This window comes from Coenobita brevimanus, chromosome 28 (genome assembly GCF_032717465.1).
Source record: "Coenobita brevimanus isolate Jiangsu-jjx chromosome 28, ASM3271746v2, whole genome shotgun sequence".
Taxonomy (NCBI): domain Eukaryota; kingdom Metazoa; phylum Arthropoda; class Malacostraca; order Decapoda; family Coenobitidae; genus Coenobita; species Coenobita brevimanus.
The window spans coordinates 19,598,067-19,619,895 of NC_136981.1; positions in this window are offsets into that span (position 1 = coordinate 19,598,067).

Sequence of the window (21,829 nt, forward strand, 5' to 3'; positions counted from 1 at the left end):
AATAAAAATAAAACTACAAAAAAATAATAAAATAAAAATTATTATATATATATGTACGTGTGCATGAAAGTGTGTATGTTCATATGCATGGATGTGTGTATGTATGTATGTATGTATATATATATGTTTGTATATATATGTATATATGTGTCAATATATATACATATATATATATTTGCCTTAATGACCAGAGGCTTCGGCCTCAATGGTCGATAGGCAAAAAAAAAAAAAAAAAAAAAAAAAAAAAAAAAAAACTATTATCAAAAATGACTGACATAAAGAACCCTACATGAATTACAAAAACTTCACTAGGCCTACAAATTAAACTTATGCTATACAGTACAAGAAAAAATGCAACAACAGTTATACTCAAATTACACACAGCTGCTAGATGGTTGGAGACTTCTTGAGCACTCACAATAATAATATCTGTACAGGGGAGGACAGAGATGTGAACAAAATGAGGAGCAGATCTAAGTGGCAATGATGCAGAGACTGAGCTCATTATATAGGAGCCAGGAGAGCTTGATACAACTTGTAATAAGGACGCGCAAATGAAGCCATGGGGACATAGAGTTGACAATCCCGCTCTGGACAACAGAGAGAACGACTTACTCTACTATAACGGTAGAAGGGGGGGACTGAGGCAGAACACGCTCGTGATCAAACATGCAGCATACTGTGCGTTAAAATTACACAAAGGATGATGAAATCATAGGCTATGTAACAATATATATATATATATATATATATATATATATATATATATATATATATATATATATCGTTCCCAAAGGTTAACCACTAGACACAAACGTTGTTTCAATGAGGGAAGCATCTCTTTGCAGTCGGGAAGTTGAGAAGAACAAAGCCACCATTCCACTGCGCTTGTAATATGTAAATGAAACTGCCCTTGAAGCTCTGTAAAATTTAGAAAGGATTCATGTACTACGATGATGGTGAGCCGTGGGTAGCAATAATTGATTTATCCAGAGTGCCATTAGCATTATCTGTCGTGGTGTTTTGCTTGTGTTGATTTTTTCACCTCTGCTACTTGTCTCTGCGAGTTCCATCTTGTTAGCCCCTATTTACCATGTACTTTGTCCACTGTTTTCTGGTAAATAGGTTCTTCCTTTGATATTTTTTGTTTTATCAGCCATATTAGAAAATCATAATTCTGTGCTGCAAAGAGTTTTCAGGAAGTCTAGAAGAACACGTGGCATTTTCTTGCGTTGATGCTCCTGCAAGGTGGTGGGAGTTAATGCATCCGATGTTGGCAGGTATTAGACTCCTTCGCGGTTACAATGGCAACAGCCTTGATTATTAGCGCACCAACACACACACACACAACACACACACACACGTGTATGTACGCATCGTTAATGCATGTATAACACAAAATATTTACTTATTGCTGTCAAAGCGGGAATATTGTCTTCAAACGCAGTATATATATATATATATATATATATATATATATATATATATATATATATATATATATAATTTTTTTTTTAAGCTATTGCAAGTTAACATGACTTTTCGTCATTCAGACCACTTGCTTGTTAGATATTTTCATTTCAGCCCCGGCAAACTAATGGAGTCTTTCCCTTCTTCTCTGTCAACTGTACTCTAAGTGATAATTCATTATCCTGTCTTAACCAGTGCAGTCTAGGAATCAGTTAAACTGTTATGATCAAAGACAAGGGGGAATTTAAAATGTTTTCCTTGAAGATCCTTTTGTGTCAAAGAAAAAAGAGAAAATGACTGATAGGTTTGCAACTTCCAAAAAAGAACAAAAGTTTATATTAATCAAAATAGAGCAGTATTGTAGATGACGAGTGAACCACCATAAAACTTTTTTGTGAGCCTAATCCTACCATTCTTTTCATGAAACCATTTCGGTCGATCATATCTACCAAAGACAGATTTATTTATACACATAAAGAATCACTTTAGTTGAGAGAGAGAGAGAGAGAGAGAGAGAGAGAGAGAGGCCACGATGTCTGTGTTGAGTGAGTGAGAGTAGAGAAAGACGTTATGTCCGCGAACTGCCTGATATGGGATCCACGACCCTCTTCTTTCCCTTACGCATCAAAAAGCTGGAGGTATGGTGCGAGGGTCATTTAATATATTGTTAAGAAGCAGGAGTGCTAGCTGCGTGGTACAGGAAGGTTCCCAGTAATTCTCAAATTTGCAGTTACGAGTCAAAGTTGCCAGATAGCCTGCTATTGTAAGCAGAGGTATTTTGTAAAGTTATGCATTAATTTTAGTTTTTCATAATTCTTTATTTGTTGAGACACAAATGGATATTCGATGTTTGGAGAATGGTGTTAGCGCTAAGTTCTTCATCCATCACCAAAAGGAGAATCCTGTCCAGAATGTGATGCTGACAACCGATAAATTGTGGTTTGTTGGAACTCTTATCCGAGAACATTTGTTGCAATCTAACAACTCCACTCTTTCTCCTTGTGTTAACGCTAGTTGTATCAGCAATGATCATTTTTATTGCATGCCATAAGTTGTATTCATCAATAACTTTTGCAATTCCTTCAGCAATAGAGTCAGCCTTGCCATTTTCCAAATGCAATGCATCCAATTTTATTTCGGTTATTTCATTTTTAAGTAGTACTACCTGGTACACATTTTCATCAGTCTGCTTTCCATCGAAATGTAAAGACCATGTTTCGAATTGTAACTTTTCAATCATTTCCTCCTTTAGTTTAGCAGCCTCTTTGTATATTGACCGGTAAATTGCTGCTTCACTTGGAGCTTTATTTGTCCATATTCCAGCGGATGTCACCAAGATAGTTGCAACTTTACTTCTGATGTGTTTTCTGGTTGGTGGATGATTAGTCTCCTCTTCATCCTTGTATTCGCTGTCATCAGATTCAGTGCAACTACCACTAGATGAAAGATCGTAAGATGCTGATGGTAATATAGGTTTATCAGGCAGTTTTCGTCTTTTTGAAGGGTGAATGGTTTCCTTACTTGTAACTTGACCTGTTGAGTACTCCACTTATCCTTTGCATTGCACTTGTAGGTGGTAGAGTTGTTTATCTTCAGTGGATAACTACTGACCATTTACTTTTGTAATATCAAAATGTTTAGAGCATCATATTTTCCCCTCTTGACACATTCATCGTAAGATTTTAGCACCTTGTCAAGCTTTGTATTGCTTGATCTGACACATGTGGAAAGTTCAGTTTATTCTCCCATAATTTTTTAACTTCTTTGGAAATTTCGACTATTTGTTCTTTTCTTGATTTTTGCTCCAAGAAACTGGTAACGTCCAACGACATGTATTTGGTTTGGCATTCTTCATTTTTCTTCCAATGAAGATTCTTCTGAAGGCACGATTCCTCTTCTTCTATGTGACTGCTGGAACCACACCAAATTACTGGTCCAGACATTCTTGTTCTTCTGTACGATAGTATCACTACTTTTGTGCAACATCATGCTTATTTGAAAAAAAAAAAAAATATATGACTAACACACTAAGCAATTATTTTGCTAACTGTTCACCTGCAAACTGCGAAGATAACTGTTAGATGCTGAAAATCGCATCCCGTTTTGTAATATTTAGATTATTTTATAACGTTCTAAACAATGTTAAACCATACTAGAACGTTTCAAACCGTTCTAGAAAGTTCTAAACAGTTCAAAAAATCTTCTGTGCAAGTCTATAAAGTTATCAAAATCTATAAAGATTAAGAAAGTGATAAAGTTTGCGTGTAATAATGTTAAATACATGGTAATCCATACTTTGATTTGGGGGTGACCTTTTTCATAAAACTGTAAGGAATAAGTTTTTGTTTGTCTGTTTGTTTGTTTCTAAGTAGAAGTTCATCAATTTATGATATAGGCTACCTTTTATTAGAAAACCCCCCCATAAAGTTACAACCCTATTCAACACCTCTTGGTACCTATGGTATAAGCAAACCCTCACTTACCTGATGTACAGTAGCCAAGAGGGTGTCTGAAGTTGATGTACTAACGGAAGTTTACGTAATACCCTTCCTAAACTTCCTGAAGGGAGTGTAGTCCCTTTTAAACTCCATAACTATACCGAATAATTTCACACAGGGAAAATCATCCTTAAACTCTCTAGTAGGCATGATGAAATATCATTATACTGTACTGTATGCACACTGCACCCAACCCCTGAAGCCAGAGTTAGGCAAGGTGAGAGAGCTTAGCAAGACAGACAAAATGAGGATAGGCAGAACTAACCTAGCATGAGGATAGAGGCAGGTGAAGTACCGATGACAGAAATGAAAGAAAAGATGTTTGGGGAAATAAAATTACTAGAGAGAATTGATAAAGAATTGACAAAGCCAGTGTAGGATAGGCAATATGGCAGCCGTTGCTGGTTAGAGAGCAATGGGCTTGGGGGAGGGAAGAGAAACCAATGAATCGTCAGCATATGAAACGAGATACACAAGAGGAAACGCGGCATGAAATATATTGAGGAGGAGGGTTATACGCATTTAACCCGTCACTTCCCAACCGATTTCCACCCTCCGATACCTCCCAATCCCGAGCTCTTTTGGAATTATTATTATTATTTTTTTTTTTGGCTAAAACCTCCGCTTTTGTTGAGAAACAAAGGAAAATCACCAAGAAAGGGCTTACCGGGGTCCATAAGTCATCAGAACAGGTGAGCCTCCCCGCATCAGGTATCGCATTCTGTCACTGACGTGTCATGCTCTCACGTTATCTATGGTAGGTAATTTTGGGAGAAACAACAAACAACACATCTACATTTATTGATTTGGAACTAATAAACAATCACAACAACAATATAATGGTTTTCAATTAGATATATAGGAAAATAAGCATTGTTCCATTGCGTGAGCATAGCGAGTTTGGTCATTTTGGTTACACGCTAGTTGCTAAGTTTCTTGTTTCAGGAAACATATCATTTTTTTCTACTTCCATAATACTTTTTCAATGACATTTTTTCATTTTTTACTTTATGTAAATGTTTTCAGCTGTTTACATTCATTACAATGATATTTAGCATAATTATTGCGCATATCTGCCTACTCAGTGCACTCGCTATGACTCTTCTCTCAACATACATTTTTTTTTTACTTTCATATTATTGTTTCCATGACATTATACCAATTTTCAACCAATGTAAATGCTTTCACTTATTTACATTCCTTACTAGGATATTTAGTGAAATGCTGGCTCATATTCACGTAGCCAGCACACTCGCTGCCACTCGTGTTTCAACTTATATTTTATTTCTTCACATCCAATATACTTCCCCACTTACATTACACCCGTTTCCACTGTATACTACTATTTACATATTTACGGGCCTTATTTATTACACTGTGCATCAGGATATCGCATCTACTGTATATACACTCGCTAGGAATGATTCAACTTAGAATATATTCATGCACTTAGATAATAATTTTCCACTTACATTACACCCGTTTCCACTTTATACTACTATTTACATATTTACGGGCCTTATATGTACACTGAGCATCTGTATGTCGCATTTTTTCCTGAGTATGAGTGTCATATCACATTTACAGCATATTAGTACTCCATCAAGGTGTGATATTCACTGAAACAAGGGTGAATGCAGAGACCCAAGTTACACTCAACGCACTCATAGCAGGTGTCTTTTCTTTGAGTGGTGGGTCTCACACGGGAGTTACCACATACATGACACCTGTGTTGGGGCCTAGGTCTATTTGGCTGGGGAGGTATAGGAGTGGGAAAATGACAGGCGGAAATTCTCAGGGGAGATTGGGCAGTAGGGGCAGTGCGTGTGCAGTGTTGGGTCCTCTCAACCGCATACTGGGCTATAATCTCATGGCCAAGCTCCCTTACAAACCCTTCAGAGGTTTCCTGCACTCCTGTTGTCATGGCGTGCAGGTGGTGGCAATTCAGGGCAGTTATATCTAGCAGGTGAAAGAAGAGTTTCTTGTACCACTTATCGTGCTCCTGGCACACTCGACACTGGATATCATGGAGTCAGACTGGTTCACCAGCCGCAGGTTGATGTTATAAACCAGTGCACACTCAGGTCTCCAGATGCGGCACCTCCTCTCGCTGCGGTAATCCACAGACTCTGTATTGTGCATCAATGGGCGGTGAGTCATGAACAAGTGGCAGACTTCTCTGTTATGGTTCCACACTGTAGCTAGGATGTTGTTAGCCTTGAAGAAGACCACCTCATTTCTTTCTAGTTTCCACCCCACCTTGACCATGTGACGCCAGTTCACCTTGACGGTACCATAGAGTCCCGTGTCATGCAGTGTAGATAACGAGCGAGAAGAGGGCTAGTGTACCAGTTATCCTGGTAGAGGACATGACCACGATGAAGGTACTCTTCAATCATTGTCTTTATCACTGCTCCAGACAGTCCAATACTCCGATCTTCTATTATGTCTGTCTGTGCACTGGTGTACAAGACTATGTCTTGCACATAACCAGTCCTACAGTCACACATAACAAAGATCTTGAACCCAAAATGGTTCCTTTTGCTGGGCATATACTGGCGAAAGGAAATATTGCCTCTCCACAACACGAGACTCTCGTCTATGACAAGGTCTCTATAGGGATGAAATGAGGAACAGAATGCTTCCCGTAGGTTATCAAAAACCAACCTAATTCGCCTCATCTTATCAGTGTCATTTGCATTGGCAGGATCATCAGCATCGTAAAATTGGAGCCGGCCTAGAATTTGCTGAAACCGATAACGGCTCATGATCTTGCCAAATATCGGTGTCTGCATGGGAGAGTCCGTTGTCCAGTATGACAGAATTCTGTTTTTACGTAAAATACCCATCAAAAGTTCCAGGGCAAAAAATAAAAACATCTCTGCCAGGGAGACAGGGTAATCGTAAATGATCGAATGCCTGTTCCTTGTGCCCAGTCGTTCACTCTCACGGTGCTGGCTGCTAGCAAAATGGATGGTTTGTTCCACAATCTCCTCCACAAAACCCTCACCGAAGAACAGGTGGAAAAAATCCAGCCTGGTGGAACCATGGTGAATCCCAGGAGTCGTGCAGCCAGCGCGCCCCTGCTTAGTGAAGGGGTGAATGATGGGAGAGAAATCACTGCCATCTTCCCAATTTCAACTCACATAACCCTCGCCCCCATCGTCCCCATCATCGCCTTCGTCAGGGTGGGGAGGAGATGTTCGTGGGGGAGGTTGGGGAGGAGGAGTGCGGAGGGCTTCCCCACTCGCACTCCTCTTCCCTCGGCCTTTACCTTTCCCCTTTCCCTTACCCTTATGGCCTTGGGGAACATCAGGGGGCTGTAGGGAGGAAGTCCGGGGATATTGGGGAGCATGAGACGTGATGGGGAGTGGCTCCTCCTCATCTCCCCGCTCCATCACCACACTACGCGATTCACCATGCACCCTCACTGCCCCACGTGACACACTCCGCTGCCTCGCACCACCATGGGAGAGCGATGTCTCACTCCCGCCACTCTCACTTTCAGTGACCGCCCCTTCACTTTCAATTTCACTCCCCAATCCCTTCATGCCACTTCCACCCTCCCCAAATAAAACACTAGGCCCATACCTGATAGAACAACATGCTGTGCGTTCGGGACCGCGATCTTGCTGCCGTACTACGTGGCAGCACATCCCACGGCTCCGTCCTTGTCCACGTCCTCGTCCTCGGTTTTGGGCTCCAAATCACGTTGGGGCTGCAGAGAGGTTATTGCACGATGTTTTGGTGCAGGCTGGCCCTCTCTAGTTGCACAATATGTGACGTAGTGCCGTCCTCAGGGACAGGACCTCCTCATCACTGCTGCTACTTTCCTCCTCCTCTGGTAGGACATAATCCTTGTCTGCCACCTCGTCATCAAGGGGCAAAATCACTGTCACCTGTGAAGGCGTCCAGGGAGGCTTGAATTTGCTCCTCTGAGAGACCTCTGTGTGCCATGTCTGACCTGGGTCATTGCTAACAGGTGAGTGACCGAGCCGAGGGTGAGCACGGGTCGCGCAGGGTCGCTGAGTGTCCCTGCCTGGTGGCAGGTAGGGGAAGGTCTCGCGACCCTACGTACACAAAATCAAGCGTGAGATTTGAAAATTGTGCAAATTATGAACCTTGCAATTGCGCGATGTACCACTACGTTGACGGGACTAGGTGTGACAAAATGTTGTGATGTATCCATACATCGATGGGATGCCTCGGGTTAATATTGACCATGAGAAGAAAACAGACATACATATTATATATATATATATATATATATATATATATATATATATATATATATATATATATATATATATATATATATATATATATATATATATATATTATATATATATAATATTACATATTATATATATATATATATATATATATATATATTATATATATATATATATATATATATATATATATATATATATATATATATATATATATATATATATATTTTACATATTATATATATATATATATATATATATATATATATATATATATATATATATATATATATATATATATACAGTAGAGAGAGAGAGAGAGATACAAGTGCTCGTGGGCCCTTCGGGCCCCTCGCACTTGCTCCTGTGGAGGGCTCTCGCGCTGCTGTAATTTATTTTAGTTATAGGTGTGGGCAAAAAGGTCTACGGAGATCCTATGTTGGGCGCCTGGAGCGGCTTTTTTGGTCAAAATGTGATTGCTCATTAAATATAGTAAAAGTTTTTCAATCGCGATGGGACCAAGTTTTTTCACATCAGCAAATTTGTTGTGATTTTTGTGTCAATTTTTGGGCGATTTGAATGTGTAGTTTCGGCTGCCCAAAATACACACACACACACACACACACACATACACGGCGTGCTATAGTATATTAGACAAATATATATATATATATATATATATATATATATATATATATATATATATATATATATATATATACTGTCTCTTGTCTGTCTCTTTTTAGGAACTAAAAAATCAGAGGAGGGGGTCCCTAGTCCCCTCACCCCGCCCCTTTTAGTCGCCTTTTACAAAACGCAGGGAATACGGTGGCAGAATTCTTCCTAAAACAACCTGGCCTCAGAGTAGTAGTACCACCTCTTAGTGCTGCTAGATTGTGTCTCTCCTGCCATGGCGGGGTGGGAACACAACCTGGCCGTAACTGCAATGAGGTGAGGATCTATCCCTTCTTCCCTTGGGGCTAAGATGCAAATGAGTGAGTTTCAGTGGATAAGTATATTAGGAGTGTGTCGTCCTGTCTCGGCTGCCTCCCTTTCCTTGGGGGAAGCAGCGTAGTTGTATATATATAGGGTGACCCGGAAAAAACTCCCACATTTCAAAGGTAAATGAAAAAAATATGGTTAAAGATAATCAAAATATTATTTGCACACATGAAACTTCATTCAGTACGGTTTTTATTCATCATGTTTTAAAGATGACATCCTCCAAATGGTGGCCGTCATTGTCTATACAAACTTGGAGGCGATTTCTGAAGGCTGCCATGGCTCGACAGGTCATGTAGGGTGGAACACCGGCTATCTCCTGCTGAATAGCAGCCTTAAGGGCTTCAAGAGTTTGGGGTTGATGGATATACACTTGTGATTTAAGGCCCCTTGGGGGTAGGGAGGTTTTTCAAGAATACTACCCCAGTATCCCTGCTTGTCGTAAAACGTGACTAAAAGGGTTGGCGGAGGGTTAGTGCCCCTCCCCGGAAAACAACTAACTAAACAAACAAACAATAAGCCTTGGACAAGGACTGACCAAACGATGACGACCAAGGACCGGACAAAGGACATGGTTATCGGAACGTGGAATGTAAGGGGAGCGAATGATGAGGTGAAAGAGAGAGAGATTGTCCAGGTGCTTGAGGGTGCGAAAGTGGATGTATGTGGAATAAATGAAACAAAATGGAGAGGAGAAAGTGTGAGAGAATGGGAGTATGGATGGGGTATATGTGCAGGAGTAGGTGAGAATGAGAGGGCAAAGGAAGGAGTATGTATAGTTGTGAGTAAAAGATGGAAGAAGAGCATAAGACAGTATGGATCAGTTGGGTCAAGGATTGTGTGGGTAAAGTTGAAAGTTGGAATACAAATGTAGGCGATTGTGTGTCTGTATGCGCCAATGCAAGATCGTGCTAGAAGAGTGAGAGAAGAGTTCTGGACAAACGTAGAAGTGTGCATGGAAAAGTTTGGAAGGAATCAGAGAGTGTTTTTGATCGGTGATATGAATGGTAAAGTTGGGAATGTGAAGGTGGATGGAATAGTTGGTGAGTGGGGTGTGCCTGCTGAGATAGATGAGAATGGGAGTGCGTTAGTGGACATTTGTGCTGGGAGGGGGTTGGTGATAGCCAATACACTCTTCAGGCATAAAATGATCCACAGGTATACATGGCGAGTGATGAGAAGGGTGGGTGGTGAACTGAATGAAAGGAAGGCAATGATTGATTATGTGTGTGTGGATGAAAGGATGCGAAGATGTGTAATGGATGCAAGAGCTTATAGAGGTTGGGGGAGTGGGCTTTCTGACCACTACTTGGTGGTGGCCAGAATTAGAGTTCAAGTAAGATGGAGGAATAGAAGAAGGGAAAGACGAGAGGAAGGAGTAGTTGCAAGGAGAGTGGAAAGGTTACAAGAGGATGAGAAAAAGGCGGAGTATAAGAGACATGTGAAGGAACGATTGGGCAAATATGAATTGGAGCAGATGGAAGATGTGGAAGGTGTGTGTAGGATATTTAGAGAAGAATTATGTGCAGCATGTGATGTGGTGTGTGGAAGGAAGAGAAGACGGAGGGGGGTGCAAGGAACAGCGTGGTGGACTGAAGAGGTGAGACAGGCTGTGGCACAAAAGAAGAAAGCATACAATGAATGGATGAGAAATAGGGGCGTGGAAAAAGTTGAGAGGCGGAAGAGAGAGTTATATGTAGAAAGAAAGAGAGAGGGGAAAAGATTAGTAAGAGAGAGTGAGAAGAGAGTGGATGAGGAATTTGAAAGGAATTTGAGTGTAAAGTGGAGGGACTGTAAGAAAATGGTCTGGGAAGAGGTGAAAAGAGTAAGACAGGGTGGAAGTGAAGTTAGCAGGGGAGCGAAAGATAAAAATGGTAGATTACTAGTGGAGAAGGGAGAAAAAGTGAGCAGATGGAGAGAACACTTTAAGGAATTGTTGAACATAGAGGATGGAAGTAATGCGAGTATAAGTTGCTGGGGAATGGCTGGGAGAAGGAGGGAGGTGAGAAGACAGGAAGAAATCAGTAGGATAGATGTTGTGGAAGCAATGAAGAAAGTTAAATCGGGGAAAGTCCCAGGAATTGATGGAGTGTGTGATAAAATGCTGAAGCATGGGGGAGAGATAGTAGTAGAATGGATGTGGAAAATGTGTAGATTGGCCTGGGAGGAAGGTAGAGTCCTGGAGGATTGGGTGTCAGGTATAATTATTCCCTTGTACAAAGGAAAAGGGGAAAAAGAAGTGTGTGGTAATCATAGGGGTATTTGTCTTCTTAGTATAATAGGAAAAGTGTATGGTAGGATACTTATTGACAGAGGTAGAGAAAGAACAGAGAAATTAGTTGGAGAAGAACAGGGAGGCTTTAGGAAGGGAAGAGGTTGTGTAGATCAGATATTCATTCTTGGATCTTTAGTGGAAAAGTTTCTAGGGAAGGAAAAGAAGTTGTATGCGGCTTTCATGGATTTGGAGAAAGCATATGACAAGGTGGATAGACAAGGATTGTGGAAAGTGTTAAAAATATATGGAGTAGATGGGAAGTTGTTGAATGCTCTGAAGAGTATGTACGATGGTGCGAAGGCTGCAGTGCGTGTGGATGGTGAACTAAGTGAATTTTTCTCTATGAAAGTTGGGTTGAAACAGGGATGTGTCATGTCTCCATGGTTGTTCAATCTGTACATGGATGGGGTAATAAAAGAGGTAGAAAGTAGGGTACTGGATGTTGGAGTGGCCCTGGTGAAAGAGGATAGTGTTTGGAGACTCCCTGTACTGTTGTTTGCAGATGATACTGTGTTGTTGAGTGAAGACGAAGGAGAGCTGCAAGGCTTGGTGGATGAGTTTGGGAGAGTGTGTAGGAAACGGAATCTAAAGGTGAATGTAAGGAAGAGTAAAGTGATGGTCTTTGAGAGAGGCGAAGTCAGTGAATGTACAGCGAGGTTGGATGGTGAGGAATTGGAAAATGTGAGGACGTTTAAGTACTTGGGTAGTGTGATGAGTGAGGATGGAGGTTTGGAGGGTGAAGTGCTTGAAAGAGTACAGCAGGGAAGAAAGGTTGCTGGTTCTTTGAAAGCAGTGATAAGAAACAGGGAAGTGAGCATGGAAGTGAAAAAGTTACTACATGACAGTATTGTGACACCAACTCTAACGTACGGAAGTGAAGCTTGGACGTTGTTGGAAGGACACAAGTCAAGAGTGAGAGGAGTGGAAATGAGTTATTTTAAGAGGAGCCTATGGAGTCACATGGAGAGACAGGCTGACGAATGAGGATATAAAGGAGCGTTGTGGTGTGGATGTGGATGTGATAGGAAGCATTATGAGGAACACACTGAGGTGGTTTGGCCATGTGGAGAGGATGGAGGGTGAAAGACTGACGAAGAGAGTTTATGTGAGTGAGGTGGAGGGGGGAAGAGAGAGGGGGAGGCCGAGGATGAGATGGAGGGATGGGGTGGAGAGGTATATGAGAGAGGGGTGTGTGAGTTGGGAGCAGGGCAGTGAAATGGCAGGGGACAGGGCGACTTGGAGGCGATTTGTTTGTGGCCACCCCAGACGGGATTGAGGCGTCTGGCAATAGATAGATAAATAGATAGATAGATTTAAGGCAGCCCCACAGAAAAACAACACAAGGGTCGAGGTCAGGGGAACGGGCCGGCCACCCAACATCGCCACGCAACAAGATCACCCGATCCAGAAACATTTCCTTCAGCACTTGCAATGATCTTCGAGCTGTGTGTGCCGTAGCTCCATCTTCCTGAAACCAGACACTCATCGACCCCAAACTCTTGAAGCCCTTAATCTGCCACGTGCCAGTGCCGTTTTAAGACAGTCTGACATAATTCCACAGCCAGTGCCAGTGCTGTTTTAAAATGGTTCAAAATAAAAAACTTCACTGTGACCCCATTTTTGAAGATTCGCAGGTAAAAATTGGCAGGGATGTAAGGTAACTGTTCCTCTACCATCTCCCAGGCTGTCAAGGCCATACATTCACTCGCTCCCCCCCTTATGCTCGCTCTGCCTCACTCTGCCTGTGTGCCTCATGCAATGCACTACAGAGTGAAGGCAGTTTGTAAATATTTTCATGTAAGTGTAAGTTGTAAATATTTTCTTGTAAGTGTAAGGAGTATATTGTGAAGTCATGTTGTAAATACCTTCTTGTAAGTGCCAGGACTGTACGTAATGAAGTCAGGTTGTACCTATCTTCCAGTAAGCATAAGATAATGCATTCACAGTGAGAACGACACGCAAATTGTGATAGATGGTGAAGTAATGAGTAATCAGAAAAGCGTACTGAACATTGCTATACCTTCCCAGCATAAATGTGAGTATACTTTACACAGAAAACGGATTTCTCTCACGTACGTGGTGAGCGCGAGAGAGTGGCTATACCTGTACAAAAGTATGCAGGACTCAATAAAACTCATTTCCGAGCCTCAGTGAGCATTTTAATGGCAAAATTCGTTGTTTCCACATCAAAATCTATCATTTTAGCCAAAAAAAAAAAAGCCGAAAAGTGGCCAGCACTGGGGTGACCCATAGGGCTTAAAATAGCCGGCATGCAGTGGGTTAAGGTTGCTATTCAGCAGGAGATAGCCATTGTTCCACCCGACATGACCCGTTGAGCAATGGCAGCCTTCAGAAATCGCCTCCAAGCGTGTATAGACAATGACAGCCACCATTTGGAGGATGTCATCTTTAAAACATGATGAATAAAGACTGTATTGAATGAAGTTTCATATGTGCAAATAATATTCTGATCATCTTTAACCATTTTTTTTTCATTTACCCTTGAAATGTGGGAGGATTTTGTGGGTCACCCTGTATATATACAGTATATCAGTAGTATATCAGTATATATATATATACATACATATATATATATATATATATATATATATATATATATATATATATATATATATATATATATAAAATCATCATCATCAGCCGTTTGAGTATCCACTGCATCGGCCTATCCTGACTGGAGTCGGGATGATACAGCCAATGTATCTCTACCATGTGGCTTAGGCTGTCTGGTAGAGATTGTATATAGGGTGAGCAGTGCTTGTAAGTGTAATTATAGTGTTGTTGTGACTTTGGATGTGTGTATAGTCTGTGAACGAAGTGTAATTGGTCCACGCAAGCCGATTGGGTGCAAGCATACTTTATAGTACGCGACACTGGTTCAACCACAACACCCCTAATGTCTGCCAATGCAGTACATGGCTGGGTGAACACTCCCAAATTTATTACCCTGGCGGGGCGCGAACCCTGGTTCACCAGTGTACGAAATGTACACTCTACCATTGTACCACAGAGGCTCATATATATATATATATATATATATATATATATATATATCTATATATATATATATATATATATGTAGATAGATAGATAGATAGATGGATATATATATATATATATATATATATATATATATATATATATATATATATATATATATATATATATATATATATATAGCTAACAACCTAAAAAGAATTCAATGCCACATTACCTTAAGCATGAGGTACTGGAACAGAAGTAAATAAACGACTGTCCTCAGAAAACTGCTATGTCGGTAGGCATCCTTCTGGGAAAATTTCGTGATATTATCTTTGTACTCTTATGTAACATCAAATGCAAGATATCAGAACTAAACCATAATTATATATCTTACTATTCGTGATGTAATCGCTGTGCAGTGTGTGAATAACGTGAACCACAAAACGAGCCGAACTGAATATGAAAAGCAGTGTTTTTGGTAGTGAGACTTACGGCCCCAAATTCAATCCTCCAATTTAGAGTACTGTACTGTTTATTTAATAGTGAACATGAAACGATAATAAAACCACAAAGGTATGAAGTTTGATCGAAATGAATCCATCTGTTGTGAGACAGAATTCCAAGGAGGGTATTCTCGTGCAGTTAGGAAGCTTACTAATACCTCTTCCTCAACGGTTCATTTCTGATTCTGCTCCGTTACTGATTTCTTGTGTGTCTTTCATTCAGTCTAAGTCGACATTAAAAAGATATAAGAAGCAAGAGAGAATAGTAATTGGTAGATTGGAAAATAAACCGTTAAGGAAGAGGAGCGTCATTACCCAACGAGACTACGAGCCCATGTTGCTGCCAGGAAATTATTCGGATGACAAGATTAATGCTGCAGGGTAATCTTCATGGAGACGTAGGACCATCTCTTAAATAATATTAAAAAAATTAAATATCTACCTCTGAATTGATTCAACGACTTTGTAATGGTGTATAGGTCATTTTCGAGTTTGAAAACGATCTGTCATTAAACATGGAAAATACGACTATGTAAGGGATAGGTTAGTTTGATTTAGGATGTTTAGTTAAGTTGACAGAATTGGTCATGTTAGGTTAGGTTATCGTAATCTAGGTTACGATAGGTTAGCATAAAAAAGATTACGTTAGGTTAAACTAGAATAAATTAAGATGGATTATGTTATGAAAATTTAGGTTGGGTTTGAATAAATCAGCACCAATAAGGGTGATTTCCTGGTAAAAATGGATCACTAAGAACGCATCCATCTGTCTTCGGTGCACCAAAGATGATGTCCGTCTGTCATTGACGCCGCTGTGGACTGTAAACAGTGGCAGCTTGTTAATTGCTATTCAGCACTTATAGATGAGACAAAAAACAAAATAATAATAATAATAATAAAAATAAACTTGAACATGCACTCGGAAAATACGCAGGTAATCCCATGATGAGCTTTGGTAAAGAATCTATCTATCTATAGCCCGACGCCCTAATCCAGCAAAGAGTGGCCGCAGACAAAACGCCTCCAAGTTGCTCTGTCACCCACCATTTGACTATCCTCCCCCCAGCTCACTCTCCCTCATATACCACTCAACTCCATCCCTCCACCTCATCCTCGGTCTACCCCTCCCTCTCCCTCCACCTCACCTACATACACCCTCTTAGTCAGTCTTTCATTCTACATTCCACATGTCCAAACCACCTCAGTGTATTTCTCTTTATCTTCTCAACCACATCCACATCCATCCCACAACGTTCCTTCACTTCTTCATTCGTCAACCTGTCCCTTCATGTCACTCCAAATGCTCCTCTCAAGTAACTCATTTCCACTGCCCTCACTCTTGACTTGTTCCCCTCTTGCAAGGTCCACGCCTCGCTTCCATATGTCAGGGTAGGGATCACAATACTATCATGCAGTGACTTCTTAACTTCCATACTCACCTCCCTATTTCTCATCACTGCTTTCAGTGAACCAACAACCTTCCTTCCCTACTCTACTCTTTCACGTACTTCATCCCCCATCATTCCATCCTTACTCATCACACTACCCAAGTACTTGAATGCACTCACATTCTCCACATCCTCACCATCCAACCTCACTGTACATTCTATGACTTCTTTCCTCTCAAACACCATAACTTTACTCTTGTTTACATTAACTTTCAGATTCCTCTTCCTACAATCTGTCCCAAATTCATTCACCAAGCCTTGCAACTCCCATTCATCTTCACACAACAATACTGTATCTTCAGAAAACAGCAACACTGGAATCTTCCAAATCTCACCCTCATTCACTAGAGCCACCCCCACATCCACTGCCCTACCTTGCACCTGCTTTACAACCCCATCCATGTATATATTAAACAGCCATGGAGACATCACACAACCCTGTTTCAGTCCCACATTGAGATCAAAGAACGCACTCAGCTCATCATCCACTCGCACCGTAGCCCTAGCTCCTTCGTACATACTCTTCACAGCACTCAATAATTTCCCCTTCACTCCATATATTCTTAATACCTTCCACATACCTTGCCTATCTATTCTGTCATAAGCTTTCTCCAAGTCCATGAAGGCAGCATACACTTTCTTTCCCTTCTCTAGATACTTCTCCACTAAACATCTTAGAACGAATATCTGATCTACACACCCTTTTCCTTTCCTAAATCCCCCTTGTTCTTCTCCAGCTAGCTCCTCGTTCATATGCCTAACCCTATCAATGAGTATTCTACCATGTATTTTTCCAGTCACACTAAGAAAGCAAATACCCCTATGGTTACCACATACTTCTCTCTCCCCTTTTCTTTTGTGTAAAGGAACAGTTATACCTGATTTCCAGTCCCCTGGAACCCTTCCCTCTTCCCAAGCCAATCTACACAACTTCCATATCCACTCCACAACAATCTCACCCCCATACCCCAGCATTTCACCACATACTCCATCAACTCCTGGGGCCTTTCCCATCTTGATCTTCTTCATTGCTTCCACTACTTACACCCTACTGATCTCTTCCTCCCTCCACTCATCTCTTCTTCTCCCAATCATTCCCCAACCACTTATACTCTCACTGCTCTCTCTCTCTACATTCAACAAATCCTCAAAGTGCTCCTTCCATCTCCTCAATTTCTCTCTCTTCTCCACTAACAATCTATTATTCCTATCTTTCACTCCCCTACTATTTCCCCTTTCACACTTCCTTACTTTCTTTACCTCCTTCCAAAACCATTTCTTATTCTCCCTCCATTTCACACTCAGATTCCTCCCAAATTCTTCATCCCCTTTCTTCTTACTCTCCTTCACCAGGTCTCTTATCCTCCCTTCTCCTACTCACATATACGTCTCTCTTCTCTCTCTCTCTTATCTTCTCCTCTACCTCTACTCGCTAGCCATTTACTGTATGCCTTCTTTTGTTCTACAGCTCGTTTCACCTCATCATTCCACCATGCTGTCCCGTGCACACCCTTGCATCTCCTCCTCACTCCACAAACCACCTCACACGCTGCGCCTATCTCTTCCGTGAATATCGCACATATGTCTTCCACCCCTTCCATCTGCTCTAGCTCATACCTTCCCAATCTTTCTTCCACTATGCTCTTATACTCTGCCATTTTCTCGCTATCTTGCAGCTTCTCCACTCTTCTCACGGGAGCTGTTTCCTCCTGTCTTCCCTTTCGTCTCTTCAACCATCTTCTTTGCAGCTTTACCTTGGCCATCACTAAGTGATGGTCCGAGACTCCATTCCCCCACCCTCTCCACACTCTTGCATCCAACACTTGTCTTCTCATTCGCCCATCCACACACACGTAGTCTATCATTGCCTTTCGTTCAACAAATTCATCTAATGCCGAAAGTAGGTGTTGGCTATTGCCAACCCCTTACCAGCACAGATGTCCACCAAAGCACTAAAATTCCCATCTACTTCCGCTGCCACACCCCACTGACCATCCACTCCATCCACTCGTACATTCCCAACTTTGCCATTCATGTCTCCAATCAAAAGCACTCTCTCGCTCCTCTCAAACTTGTCCATACATGTTTCTACTCTCGCCCAAAACTCATGTTTCACTCTTGCCACTCGGACCTCTGTTGGCACATACGCACATACAATCGCCCACGCTTGTATACCTACTTTCATCCTCACCCATACAATCCTTGCACTTACTGTTCCATACTCTCTTATATTCTCCTTCCACTTCTTGCTTATCATCAGACATACTCCCACTCTTGCCCTCTCATTCTCATTGACTCCCACACATTTACCTAAACCATATTCCCACTCTCTCACCCTTTCATCTTTCCATTTAGAGTCAGTCAATCCACATATATCCACTCTTGCATCCTCAAGCACCTGAACAATCTCTCTCTCTTTCACTTCATCATTCACTCCTCTCACATTCCATGTCCCCACCCTCAGAATGTCCTTTGTCCGTTCCTTAGTCGTCAACGTATGGTCCGTCCGGGTCCGAGGCGCTTTATTTGCTTGTTTAGTTGTTCTTTCGCTTGTTTAGTTAGTTCTTTTTACGGGGTGGGGCACTAACCCACCACCAACCCTTTTAGTCGCCTCGTACGACAAGCAGGGAGACTGGGGGAGTATTCTTGAAACCCCCTTACCCCCAGGGGGGGTTGAGAAGATTAGGAGAAATACACTGAGGTGGTTTGGAATGTGGAGAGAATGGAGAATGAAAGACTGACTAAGAGGGTGTATGTAGGTGAGGTGGAGGGAGGGAGAGGGAGGGATAGACCTAGGATGAGGTGAAGGGATGGAGTTGAGAGGTATATGAGGGAGGGGGGGTGAGTTGGGGGGAGGGTAGTCAAATGGTGGGTTACAGAGCGACTTGGAGGCGTTTTGTCTGCGGCCACCCTTTGCGGGATTAGGGCGTCGGACTATAGATAGATAGACAGATAGTTCTTTTTACGGGGTGGGGCACTAACCCACCACCAACCCTTTTAGTCGCCTCGTACGACAAGCAGGATAAAGAAAGAACGAAAGAAAAAAAAGAAAACTGCGAAGTAAGGTAGTACCAATTTTCCTTCAAGATTTCCTGGCAGGGAATTCGAGTTTTGAGTTTCCAAAGTAATTTTAAAATTTCAGCTCCATTTGTGTGACAGAAACTGACATATGAAAGATGTAACGACGAATGATTGAGAGTTTACAGTAATATTGCAGTTTATCATGGTAATTTGGTAATATGTCTCCTAGAGAATCTTTATGGACACTGGTTTGCACTTAATCTTTATATATATATGTATATATATATAGATATATTGATAGATATATAGATAGATAGATATATAGATATATATATATATTTCTCTCTCTCTCTCTCTCTCTCTCTCTCTATATATATATATATATATAGATATATGTATATATGTATATATATATATATATATATATATATATATATATATATATATATATATATATATATATATATATATATATATCTCTCTCTCTCTATATATATATATATATATATATATATATATATATATCTATATCTATCTATCTATCTATATCTATCTATCTATCTATCTATCTATCTATCTATCTATCTATATATATATATATATGGTATTATTCCTCAGGGGTTGAGGAGATGTAATACAAAGTACACTCTTCCCACAGCAGGGTAGTCCCGGGAGAATTCTGGGGACGGCCAATTTTCTGCACGTCAGTCCGTTCACTTGAACAACTGAAGCATGAGCCTGGATTATAAGTTCGACAGTTGCTTGTTGCAGTTTTGGGGAAAATCAGAATGTAACAGAAACTTCATGCCTGCCTTACTGGCCCCCGTGCAGTAGACTGCTGTCTACCTAAGCCGGCTTATTATTACAGAGCTGTATCATGTGAAGATTACTGGCTTGGCTGAGGCAGGCAACACCCAAGTGATTAGTCACTTCTAGACAATATGGGAGATTCTTTGACACTGTCCATACTTAGTGTTTTCATGCTTTATAATATCCACATTGGTGACATCGCATCATCACCATCGCTCATTTAATCTTTTGATGTGAATTATTAGACTGTGGGTGCAATTTTATGTGGTATATGAGGAGTTGTGGCATCTCTTCCTCTGCAACTTATTTAGTATATAACACCTTAACATTTTCTTTTGTATTGTTTATATCGTTGTAATGTTGACGTAGTTTTCATCACTAGCATACGACACTGGTGTATACAAAGCAGAATAAGTCGCTAAGAAAACTGTGTCATGAAGCCCCTCATGGCGCCTACAATACGGCCTTGAGTCAGGTTAACCATGGCAATGAAGTCGACAGTCCTATTTGTTACTCATTTTGTTACAAGCGAGCGATGTTTACTCTCAGTTAAGTCTGGATATGAGTGGACCGGCCCGACCTGACCGTCACGCTAAGCAGAAACTAATAACTTTACCTCTATGAAAAGTAGAGTAAAAACTCGTTCTGTATGTAAAACATTCAGCATTTTTTTTTTTTTATCAATTAAAAGCTCACCCATAAAGGCGTAGGAACCCCTTGGAATCTATTGTATTCTAAGTGCGTGTGTGTGTGGGTGGGTGGGTGGTTGGGTAGGTGTATGTATGAGAATGTCATTCGTTTCGGTTTGTTTTTCATTGTTCAGACACCATCATGGAGAAATAAAATATCAGACGGAAACTGCAATAACATGGCGCTCGCTCGCTTGTCATGCGCTCACAAAGTGCACTTTACTGGTTTTGTTTTCAGTAACTTTTTTTTTTTTTTGGGGGGAGGGGATTAGGAAGAATACTGCCACCGTATTCCCTGCGTGTCGTAAAAGGCGACTAAAAGGGGCGGGGTGAGGGGACTAGGGACCCCCTCCTCTGCTTTTTAGTTCCTAAAAAGAAACAGGCCAGAGAAAGGGATGGGGGATGGAGTTATCACCGTACCCTGAAGATTGGGTCTATGAATGTGCGTGGATGTAGTACGATTGAGGCTAAAAGGGAGGAGATTGGGAGAATGTTTGTGAGAAGAAAGTTGGATGTGTTAGCTTTGAGTGAAACGAAGATGAAAGGGAAGGGTGAGTCTATGTTTGGAAGTGTGAATGGAAGATTGTCAGGTGTTGATAAAGGAAAGGCAAGAGAAGGTGTGGCCTTGTTAGTGAGTCCGGAAGTACAGCAGTGTGTGATTGAAAGCAAGGAAGTGTCATCGAGACTGATGTTGGTGAAAGCGAAATCTGAACGTGAGTTGTGGGTGTTTGTGAGTGCATATGGGCCTGGTAGTGAAAGGGATGAAGAAGTCAGGGAGTCTTTCTGGAATGATGTTGATGAGTGTCTGCAGAGATTTGGAGAGAAAGTGAATGTGGTATTGATGGGAGATCTGAATGCTAGAGTGGGAAATGTAGCAG